Genomic DNA, 12,625 nt, shown 5'->3' on the forward strand with positions numbered 1-12,625 from the left:
TTTCGATTTAAATTGAGGTGGCACATAAGATGGGCCCCATAGGGAATATCCCACCTATGGACATCTACTTCTTTATATAATTTGATTAAATCAAAATTTCTATTCCATAATTTCTTTATTTTATTAATTAACTTTATTTGGTTGTTTGAATTTCAAAATTTCTAAAACTAAATTTCAATTTTAGATGGAATGGCACTACATGTAATCCAAGTTATTTCAAATTCATATAAAATTCTTTTAAATACTAATTTATCATAATTATCTAAATTTCTTTATCAGAAATACTCTTTTTTTAAATAATTTTCGAGTGCAATTTTCGCTAAGGTCGACAGGACACTTAGTCATTTTTATTTTTTTATAACTTGGATTTCAAACCCATAAAACTAAATTCAAATTTATTGAAATTACATTTCATACATATCAAATTATTCTAAGCTTGTCTGAAATCATATTCGACTTGATTTCGATGAAATTTACCAATTATTTAATTAAATTCTATCTTTTTCATAAATTCAATTCTGAATGCGAACTTCATTAAAATCAACTTTAAATATAAGATATTTCTTATAATTCATCTTAGGCTAATTTATATTTTTTCACTCCTTTCTCATAAAATTTATCATTAATATTATTTTATTCATTAAAAATACTCTAAAGAATCACAAATATTACATCCAAATTTAATTTAAATTCTAAGTTCAATTTCGAATTATTGTATAACTCTAATTCAGAATTGGCATTCATTTTAATCTTAATTTAGGCTCAAATCAAATCCAAATCTAATTATAATATTTGTGACATAAATATTAAATCTTAATTCAAATCCAATCCTGATTCGAATTCAAATTCTCAAATCAAAATCCAAATTCGGTAAAACTCTAAAACTTAAAATCGAAATTCAATGAGACTTTAAATTCAAATGCATAATTAATTCGAATCCTGATTAATATTCAAACTCAAATTAAATTTTAATTAAGTTCAACTTAAATCCAGATTAAATCCATTTAAAAATCAAAACTCAATTCAAAATAAATTTCCAATTCGAATTAAATCTCATCTTAAGTTTAAATAATATTTTAGCCTTAATTTTGCCTTTTTTTAAAATAAAAATATCAAAAATTTATAGATTTTACATCCTTCTTTCCTTAAAGAAATTACAACCCTAAATTTTAACTGGAGTTATTTATCGACAAGATTCTAGATGTCTTATTTTTATCATTTATTTGTTTAATAACTATAGAAATTTATAAGTATTACATGATTCTCTTTCAAAAAAAAAATTGTCCTCAAAATTCAATATCAAATCATCGAACCTGTTCAATTAAAAATATAATTCATCATGCTCCAACTACGCAATACCTCATATTAAACCTTCTATCGTGCATCCTTAATCTGGTATATCAAGATTTACTTTCAATGTTTTTTCTTAAAAATTCATCACATGGTCACATGTAACATCACATTTCATATATTTAAAATTAACACATTCATAAATTGAACCTCAAAGAATGCATATTTGACTCATTAAATCAATTATGTCTCATAATTCAAAACATGCATATTTTATAACATGAAACAGCTAAACCTCAAGCATACATGTTTTCTACATACGTCATTCAAGTCATACATATGTAATTTATACAAGTATTATCAAAAGCTCATAGACATACATAAAAGCACATAAACATTCATAAATTTTCTATATTTGCATAACCAAAATTTTCTATTGATGTCCCTATTTAGCATCTAAGTTTAAAATTTGCACGAAATACAAAAATTAAACTTTTCAAGAATAATTTTATAAGAATACATAAAAATTAAATGAAACTTACTCATCAAGTGATGTCGGTTAGTTGGACGAGCTTTGAGTAAAATTTTTTCATCTGCTCTGATACCAAGTTGTAACACTCTAAAATTTTTATCTCAAAAATCGTGAAAAGTTTTTTTTCCAAATGGTTTTAGAAGTTACAGTGAAAATTCAAAATGGGATAAAAGCTTTGACGTATTGCAGATCCATCATATCTTTCACACATAAATTTAAAATTTAATATCTATATTTAATAAAAGTTTATTATAAAAAAATAATTAATAATACCAGAGTCCTTAGAGAAATGTGAATATTCACAATCCAAAACACCAGCAAAAAAGGATATATATATATATATATATATATATATATATATATATATATATATATAGCATTTACATAAATCATGGTTCATCCATAAGAGCACGAGATGTATCAACCTATGCATAAGAGTACTTGCAGAACACACTTCATATTTTCACTAATCTAAAACTATATCAAGCATGGTCTCCGACTGCAGCAGTAAACCAAAAATATCAACATATAGGCAATCATAGCATTCTTAGATATCCACAACTAAGTGTGGTGTATGCACATAAACATAATGCAACATAACCTTAACTATGCACTTCATATTTTCACTAATCTACGTCATGCTCTGCATGACCCCAACTTTCACACGAAAGACACTTCAAATATTGACTATACTATGTCATGCTCTTCATGACCTCCAACTTCTTTCCCATGTGCATGATAATCATGTATACTTACCATTGCATGTCATTCATGATTTTTATATTTTTTTCTCAATATCACTGCATTTACTATGGGCATCACATCACTTGATACCTCATAGTACATTTACAATTCATGCATATAACATTTTTATCATTCCAATACATTCATTTGCATGTGAAAAATCATATTTATCCATGCATTTAGAATCTATAATTTAACATATGCATAAGCATGAGAATTAACACCTATTTATGCATTTGGAACCTAAATCTTAACATGTTCATAGGTATGTGAATTACATCCACTCATGCAATTAGATTTAAGATTGGAAACATGTGCATAAGCATTAGAATTTACATATATCTAATGCATTTAGAACCTAATTTTTAATATGTTCATAATTTTGAGAATTTACACATATCCATGCATTTAAAATCTATATGTTAACATGATCATATGCATGTGAATCAATACATAATTATGCATTTAGAAATCTAGATTTTCTAACATAACCATATGCATATGAGTCATCACATATCATATTACATGAAAATCATGCAAACTTGATTTTATAATAATATAAACATAGCTAAAAACATAATCCAAACGCCTCATAAAAATTTGAAATTTTATTCACATGTAGGCATTTAATCGAACACTTGGTGTATAGTAGGCCTAAGGTCCATGTTTGTTGGAGATGATTGAGCAAAAAATAGTTTCTTAAAAATGTCAGTTGGTAAAAGAAGTGAAAGCATGATTTTGAGTTTAAAATTTTAGAAGGGAGTGAGTCGTGCTCTGAAAACAACGGCCCCTTTGATTGACGTGTTTCGATTGGTTGATAGAGATAAAAAGCCTACTATGGGTTATATTTATGAGAAAATGGACCGTGCAAAAGGACAAATCAAGGTATAAGTTTTTTTTTTGTATTCTATTAATTTTAAATTTTGTTTTTAAATTTTAAGTTAGCTTTTAGGAATCAATCCCTAATACATTACATAGCTAAAACAAAATTTTAATCCATACAAACTCTATCTAAAATATATTTTAAATACAAGGTTAAACATAATGTAAGCTATGCTAATCATTAAATCAACTAATTAAATCAAAATCTCAACTAAACTAGCATGAAAATCACTAATTAGGCAAGATACAAACATGTATTTTATAATGAACACTCAATTGTGTAATCTACAAGTAGTATAGAGAGGCAATCCTACCTCAAAAACATGAAAACCCCAAAAAATTTAGATGAAGAGGGTGGGTAAATCACCAAAATCGTGGGTGATGGTGGTGGTCTTCAAACAAAACATGGTGGTGTGTGGCAACCAACACCAAAATCATCCTCCAAGGATGACATCCAACATGAAATAGGAAGAGGAAATGTCGGTTTTAGGGTTTCTCCACCAAAAATGCAACAAGGTGGGTCAGTTCTATCAAAGGTGTGAGAAAGAAGATGGAAAACAAGATAGATTGAAAGAAAGCCTCACGGTTTCTCCAAGGGAAGAGAGGCTTTGAGGGAGAGGAAACGAGAGAGAGGGATTTTAGGGTTTTTTTTTCTCAAAGCTCAAAGAGAAGAAGGAGAAGGGGTGTCGGCTTTGGGAGCAAGAAAGAAAGAGAAGAGAGGGGATCGGGTGCCCTAGTGGGGCCCCATCCACTCCTTCCTTCCCTCTCATATGTGCCCCTCCAATAGTGGGTCTGGATCGGGTCCCGACCCAAGTGGGTTGGTTCCCATCCAAACTGCCCAGAAGCCCCAAAAAAATACAAATAAAAAAAAGAAAAAAAAGTTAGTATTTAAACAAAAAAATTAAGATCCGAAAGGAAAATACAAATCCATTAAGAATTTAAACAACATAACAAAATTGGGTTGACCCATTGAGTCTGAACCCACTTGGAAAACAAGTACCAAATAAAAATCTAATTTCATTTCTAATACTTTAAAATGTGTTTAGAACTTAAAAATATTTATTAAATATCTATTTGACAATATCTTGTTAAGCATTCTATTGAAATTAACTAGCTATTTAATTTGTATATGGCCAAAATGTTTTTAGGTTAAAAATTAAGGTGTTAGTGACTAAAATTTTCTAGTTAAGCTTAAAACACTTGGAAAACACCTTGACAAGTCACATCTCAATAAAATATATAATATTTATAAATTAAATATTTTAAATAATAAATTATCTGAAATAATTTTAAAAATACCAATTATACCCTATTAGCCAAAAATGAGTAGTTGTACATGTAAAATATTCATAAAAAAAATTAAAAGCTAGAAACACATTTATAACTTGAGAATAAATGTTTTTTTTTTATAATCTTTAAAAATTTACTGGGTTTTACTGTTACAATAGCACCGGAGGAAAACACACATTGTCCCAAGATCTAGGGTTTTGGGGCATTATACCAAAATTTGAGTGTCTACAAACATATATAAAAACATTTTATTGATAGTATTAAAATAATGCTCCATTCATGTCAAATCCATGTTACCGTGCCATAACGTGTTTGATCGACTCGCACAAATGGGGAAGCCAGGTTCTTGCCATATGAAGTCGGACCCAGATCTCATCTGTTGAAGCCAGATCCTGCTAGACCTGGTACAAGTACAACTAGTTTGATTTGGGTTTGGATCCACATGGGTCCATATCAGGTCCGGCCAGTTGCGACCCAAACCTTCTAGGCTATAGCTTTAGCAATCCACAGAACCACCGGTCTCGTATCGTCATAAACAAAAAGGAAACGGAATACCATTAGTTATCTTATAGTATATCTAAAGGTTTCTCTCCAGTTATTATTATTTATTTTTTAAAATGGCCCGAACTTTGTATACGCGGTAGCACGATATCGCTGGCTTGATTTTCAACTATTACCCTTTTCATTCAATATCTAAACAAAATTGCACCGACGATGACAGAGGTAAGTAACATCAGCACATAAACGCAGACATAAAAACCAAAGAGAGCCGAAAGAGGATCAACATTATCACTCATAAAGATCAACAAAATGTTGAACCCATGAACCCAACAAAATAGAAAACAAAACTAAAATATAGAAAAACAAAAGCAAAAGGAAAAGAAAAAGAAACTACAGCCAGCTAGCAACAAACAACAAAGCCAAGCTCAACCAGGATCCTCTGTATAAGAAGGAACCACCGATGAGTGAACGTTGTTCAGACGTAAGGAGAGGTCTCTAAGATGCATACGTAGAATCGCGTATACATCAACCAAGATTTTATGGACAAGATTGTTAAGGATGACCGGAATTTGACGGAAAGTAGCATCATTGCGTGCCATCCAAACAAACCACCAAGTAGTAAGCAACCATGTCTTCCAGATCAGTCTCCACCGCTTGCAACGTCTAATTTCAATAGGGCCTAGGAGCAGATCAAGCGCAAAAGACTCTTCTTTAACAATTACGTTCGGAGATCTCCACGTGCTATTAAATAGGGCCACGAAGATTGGGCAGAACCAGAATAAATGAAAAGTAGTTTCTTCAGCAGCTTGACACAACACACACCAACTTGGAAACTGAAAGCCCAACTTCTTTAAATAACTGAGTCTGAACCCTATCATGCAAAATTAACCAAGCCAAGACCTAAGATCTTGGGGTAGGGCCCTTACCCCATAACGCACACTCAGGGAACCAATCTGCCCCTGGGGGGAGCAACGATCTATACACTTTATGGGTGTGGAACGCACCATTTGGTGCAATAGCGCAATGCAACCTCCCCAATTTGATCTATGAAGGACGATAAGGCTCTTAGCCACATGCTTCGCAAGTGCGAGATCGCCAGCCCCCGGGTTTACGAAAGTTAGATAAAAACCAAAGAGAGAGAGATGAAAGGAAGCTTCGGGATGAAGGGGAGCGGGGTGGCCGGAGCCGATTCAGGTGGCCACTAGGCTTTCTTCGCGCTATTAGGCCACTAGATCGCCCTCCTCGCCTCGGGTTTCCTCCTATCTTACTTCATTCCTCACTATCATTCTCCTCCTTTCTCCATTCCGCACGTTTCTTGATGTTCGTTCTCAAAATCGATAGCATTTCAGGGAGTTCTGAGTTTCCGGCGACAACCGTTCTCAAAATCGAGCTCCCGAAGATCGCACACAACTCCACCAATTTGACTGATCCGAAACAACTTAACGGAGAAAACTGCTCCGGTAAGAATTTTGCTTTAACCACTCCCTCATTTATCTTTACGTTCCAAGATCATCGTTTCTTGGATTTCTTGCAGAGACGATACGAGGCGTATCGGGCCGATACGGTCTCTGATTCCCCGGAATGTACGATCCGGACACTGAGGGGATCTTCTTCGACCCATCCGATCGGCGGACGGACGTCTGCTCTGCCGCTGGCGAGACCGGCATCGATCCGGAGTCCGGCTCGGTCATTCTCCGAGTCCCGATTCGGTGCAGGGTTGAAGAGCGAGTGCGGCCCTGTACACGGAAGCTCGAGGCGGAGATGGCGAAGACCGGGAGATCCTCCGGCAGCTTAGCCGCTACGACGTCGTCGAATTCGCCGGAGGACGGATGCGCCACTGCTTCCCGGAGGCGACGGTCGGCCTCTTCATCCAAGGCGATGTGGCCGTCAATGCCTCACGGATGCCGGCCGGCGTGCGCCTCGCCGACTTCCATGCGATGCTCCGCCGACCCTACTCGCCGGAGACGTCGGGAATGCGGCTGCTGGATCGCCGGATGCCTGAACTCGTGATCCTCATGCGCGACGACTCCAGGCGGATACTTAACCTGTACGGGCTGGTGTCCCTCGTGACTCAGAACGGGTTCAATGTTACGGTTTGGAAACCGGTTTGATAGACCGAGTTGAAAGACGCGTATCTGATAGTGAACCGGTTCCATGTTAACGGGGCGGGTCTGACCCATATGATCTTCATGCGACCCGGTGCTGTGTTTGTGCAGATCGCCTTGATGGGGACCGACCGGAAATCTGAGATCCGCTACGCAGACTCAGCAAGGAGGCTGGGGCTGCAGTACCTGAGCCACAACGCGTCATTGGCGAAGGAGACCATGTTGAGGAATCGGTTCGATCCGAACAGCACGGAGGGAAGAGATCCGGGCGAGGGTGGCCTGCCGTGAAGAAGGCACAGTTTGGGCGACCAGGATGTTCGGATCGACCTGCGTCGGATCCTTGGCACGCTCAAGATGGCTAAGCGCAAGACGGTACCGTTCATGAAACATAAACGAACCGGATAGGGTTCTTTCTAGCTCGCACGATTGAGAGTCGGTGATTGTTGTACGGAACCGTTTGATATCGATCATTTGTACAGATTAATGGGGTTTTGATACCATCCTCTCTCTCTCTGATAGGGAGAAGGATGTCAGCGGGTCAGATTTTATCAGATATTCAACCCGATATAGACTGGGTCGGATTCGGTGAAAAAACCAAATCCGACTATGGGAGAAATGCGGGTGTAGAAGGCGGTTAAAGTAGTTAAAAGGGGAAAAGTTCCTTGTCCACGGACCCAGGCCATGTGGGCAACCCCTTGGAGTGTTGTTCTTTTTTGCTTATGTATTATTTAACATGCATAATAAAAAATTTCGTTATTGGGATTTTCTTGGCAAAGAAAATTCTTGCAATATATTAAAAAAAATTGTTTTTCTTTGAAAAATATCGATATGTTTATATTTTATATAAGAAAATAAATATAAGTATAACATTAAAAATATATAATATATGAATATCATGTTAATAACGTGATAATATTCATGACAAAAACATGATATTTTCAAAAGAAATTATATTTCGACAGTATCGTGATTTTCCAGGATTATACCAGCTTTTTAAAATCTCCAAATAAAATCAAGAGATTATTAAAAAGAAAGCCAACATTTGTGACTGTTATCAAGCTTATGAACTAATTTATTTGACGAGGGAGGGTTGACCCATTGTTATTTGTTTTGCTTTCTAATTAACGTTGAATGGGTGGTCACTTAGAATTTGAATTTTCCTTTTTTATATATTTTACCTGTTTATTATTTATTGTTAGTTATACTAAATAAAATGATGTGACATGATTTAATGGAATTTTATTTGCTTCTTCTTTTATTATTATACTTTTGGATGTTTTTTTATTTATTTTATAACCTGAAAAAATCACTCCCAGTACGTGGACCTGGTAGTGCTAGATCAAGCACAATGCCGGGGTGTAAAACTCCAAGGATAGTAACCCCTGCCCCTAGGCCTATGCTGGGTGTCAGCTTATGGAAGGAGGGGATGCCCGGGGGAATCGAACCTTGACCGCCCTTATAGTGGCCAAGTCCCCACCTCACTACGCCAACCCCCCCTGCGGCTATTACTTTTGGGATGCTTGAAATTGATAAATTGAGTGGGTTTAATTAATTTTACAGTTCATTTTTTAATGGCACTTGTGTTTTTAATATTGATTTACTGGTAATTTATTTTTATTAAAAGGTGAGTGCATATATTTTTCAGTAAAAAGCTAGTAAATTTTGAACTTGATCCAAACTTTACTGGATTAGATGGCATCCGACTTTGATCCATATGGTTTAGTAATCCAGCCAGCCTCGAGGGCAAGGTTGAAAATAAGAGACATATTAATAGGCTTCTTAATAAATTCTACTAATGCCATGAGTCAAATTAGTAATTATGGACTTCAATAAATGGAGATGGAAAACAGGAAGGATAAAGTAGGATTTCTATAAGTTAGGAACGGTTATGTAAATTATTATCAATTAAGAAAATATACTTACCGAGTTGATAAGATTTTCCTTTTCTGATACAGCTTCTTTCTGATGGAGCAGATGCCGTAACAAAGTGTGAAAGATTACTATTGTAAGTTATTTGGAGGTTGGGTCTGCTCCAAATTACCCCATCTCTCTCTCTCTCTCTCTCTCTCTCTCTCTCTCTCTCTCTCTCTCTCTCTCTCTGGGCTGTCAACCAGTCGAGTTTGTGTCGAGTACCCAACCAAACCCGAGCTGGAATTTCCACGTATGGGCATAAAAAGTGTCGATTATAATAATATTCGGGCTCGAATCCAAACCGAGCAATATATGGGCCAGGTTTGGATTATGATTTTTGTCGAATATCTTACCCAACTCTGCTTTTTTGCTAAGTATCCGACCCTACCTAAGCATTTTATACGTATTTTTAGTAAAAGTAAACTTTTAAAATTATATGGATACAAGTATGGGATTTCATTTTCGCGACCCGACAAAACTTGGACCCCAACAATTTTTTATTTGGGTAGGTCCGAGTATACCCTGATGTGTCAGGTACTTAACCCGATGACAGACCTCTATGTTGCTTTGTTTTTTTGCTTGATTTTGTATCTTGTCAAATTTGGTCCCAGTTAAAAAAAAGGTTCAGTTAAAACAGGGATGATTATGGAAAAAAGGCAAATTTTAAATTGGTAAGTTACTTGTCATGCATGAGCTACAACCAAGTCCCCAATAGAGGCCATCCACAATGATGCCATTTTGCTATATTGCCGAGGGACGTTTCGTATGAACAATGTACACCATATGTTTGACAAACTGTTTCAAAGAGAGGTATCTATTGCTGCCATTATTGATTGATGGCCTAAACTTGAAAATATGGGAGGCTTTCTTTTGAACGTATTGATTATTCCTTAAACCGAAAGTTGCACTCCAACTTTTTGATGAGATGCCTAATAGAGATGGCATGTCACGGATTGGCATGATTTTATATTCATATTGATTTTACGTGTTAATTGTGTTCTTTCTTGTTTGTTTTGTTCTTGGATTTCCAATAGCATCAACTTATAAGTAGACGTGCTTTTGAGTTGAGGATCTTGATTGCTAAGACAACCAATGACTGCATGTACAAGGCAAGCCATGTTCCTGTTTCAATTATAAAAGGAATAACGAGAATCAGTAACTTCTCTCTTTTAGATTCCTAGGTATATCCAAGGACAAGTTTGCAAAATAAAAAAAAATAAAAATAGAAACAGATTCTAAAATCCCATACTAATGAAGAACTAGAAAATTTAATATGTGGCCTTCCATCCAAACATCTCTTATCCAAAAATTGATATAAGTTGGGAACTCATGTCATTTTCCACCATGTAATTACCCAAGTTGTCAGGATAGTGTTTGTCCACCATCCCCACTGAGGTGTTTGGACTTTTGTTGCACACACATATCCAGAAAATTGGGATAAGTTTGGTTTTTGTATTTTGCTCCACAATGTGACAAAGCCAACTTATTCTAGTTTTTTGGACAAGTTGGGAATCCAAAATGCAATCTAAATGCAGAGAATAGAATGAGAGCATGGTGATATTCTGTTCAAACTATCTAATTATGGCAATAATGAAATTAAGCTTTATGCATGATTTTCTTGTTAAAATGTATCATTCAACTTATGTAATCTTATATATATTTTTTATATATAAAGGATAATACATATTCATATATGGTATATATGCATATGTATTATCCTAATTATATATATAAAATATATAATTTTCTATTTATAGGCATAGGGGTAGTTTAGTCATTTCATAATTTTATGCATATTCCATTTGAAATATGTTTGTAATTTTTACTTTTATTTTTCATTTTTATTTTTCTCTTTTTTAGTGGTTTGCGCCACCTAGGGAGGCTCCCCAAAGAGTCGTTGGGGAGCCCCCAACGGTCACAAATGTGACCGTTGGGGGCTCCCAACGACTCCTTTGGGAGCCCCCTACGTGGCTCCTTGCTTGTATTATAAATAGGGGCTTTCCCCATGTAATTCCTTTACTCCTTGGAGGAGCTTATGCTCCATTGTATAGGGTTTTTACCCTCTTCTTCCTATTTCTTCAATAATATTCAACTTATGACTTTAAGTCATATTTATCCCTTTTTATGGGTTTATGTATTAGCACTTGATGTGCTTGTGTTGTTCCCTTAAGTGGGTGTATTCGCACTTAATGTGCATGTGTATGGGTTTATTATCGAACCTAAAATATTCAAAGTCACTTTCTAACATGGTATCAGAGCAAGGTTAAGATCGAGTTGCTCTTTGGTGCATCGGGAAGCGTGGTATTCAAGAAAGTTTTAAAGAAAAATGGTGAAGTATTCATTTCTCTCTCTTTTCTAAAAGTTATTTGGTATGCATTCTATTTCTTTAAGTATTGTATGAAGAATTTAATATGTTCTTTTTTATGTGTACTCTTTGTCATTATGTCTTTTTATAAAAATTTGAGTTACTTGATACTCTATTGAATATTTTTCATATACATACTTTTTCGTATGTTTTTCTTTGAAATTTTTTAAAATGATAACTTGTTTGGCGAAAAATTAGATATATGATTGCTCAAAACTTAATGGGTCGGTAAAGATTTATGACCATTGGAGCCTTGAATTTATATTTTAAACCTATCTTTGTTTATAAGAATACCTTTTATATGTGGTATGTTAAGATTAAAATGTTTGTGAGATGTAGTTTTTCGAAAAATGCTTGGCATATATGAAAAATTCCTTAATAAGTTTTGATTCACTTACCTAATGTGTCCTTTTTATATGAGCAACATTTAATTAAGAAAGTTTTATATATATACATATATATATAATTCCGGTTGAATTAAGTCATGTTTTTTGTTAAAACTTAAGAGCTTTTTGAATTTTTCCTCAATAAATGTTTAATTTTATAGATTTATGCCATAGTACAATCTTACTTTATCATAAGGTTTTTTAACAAATCTATTATTCTTCTTTGTTGGGATTTCTCTCACTTTAGTGGAGTTTTCCCCTTCTTTGGGAATTTTATGTGTTTTGAGCTCTCTTTAAGGAGCCTTTTTTGGTCCCTATAATCTTCTTGTGAGTATATGCTCTTTTATGAAGATTTCATGGTTGTTGTGAGAAGTTTGTTTGTGAGTATCTTTTCCTTTGCATAATATCCTTCAAAGATTCATTAATACTTGTAACCCTTTGTGGATCTTTTGAGATTGGTTGTGAGCATCATTTTTTAAGTTACAATAGTGGATTTCATAAGATTTTCAAACTTCACCATCTTTATGAATGCCTATATTGGCCTAAGTTTGTTATTTGCTCATTCAAGATTATTGTCATTTAAAAATCTTGCATTGCATAAAAGTGCATCTATTATCAT

The sequence above is a fragment of the Nuphar pumila genome, chromosome 5, assembly GCF_984573655.1.
Source record: "Nuphar pumila chromosome 5, dmNupPumi1.hap1.1, whole genome shotgun sequence".
NCBI classification, from domain to species: domain Eukaryota; kingdom Viridiplantae; phylum Streptophyta; class Magnoliopsida; order Nymphaeales; family Nymphaeaceae; genus Nuphar; species Nuphar pumila.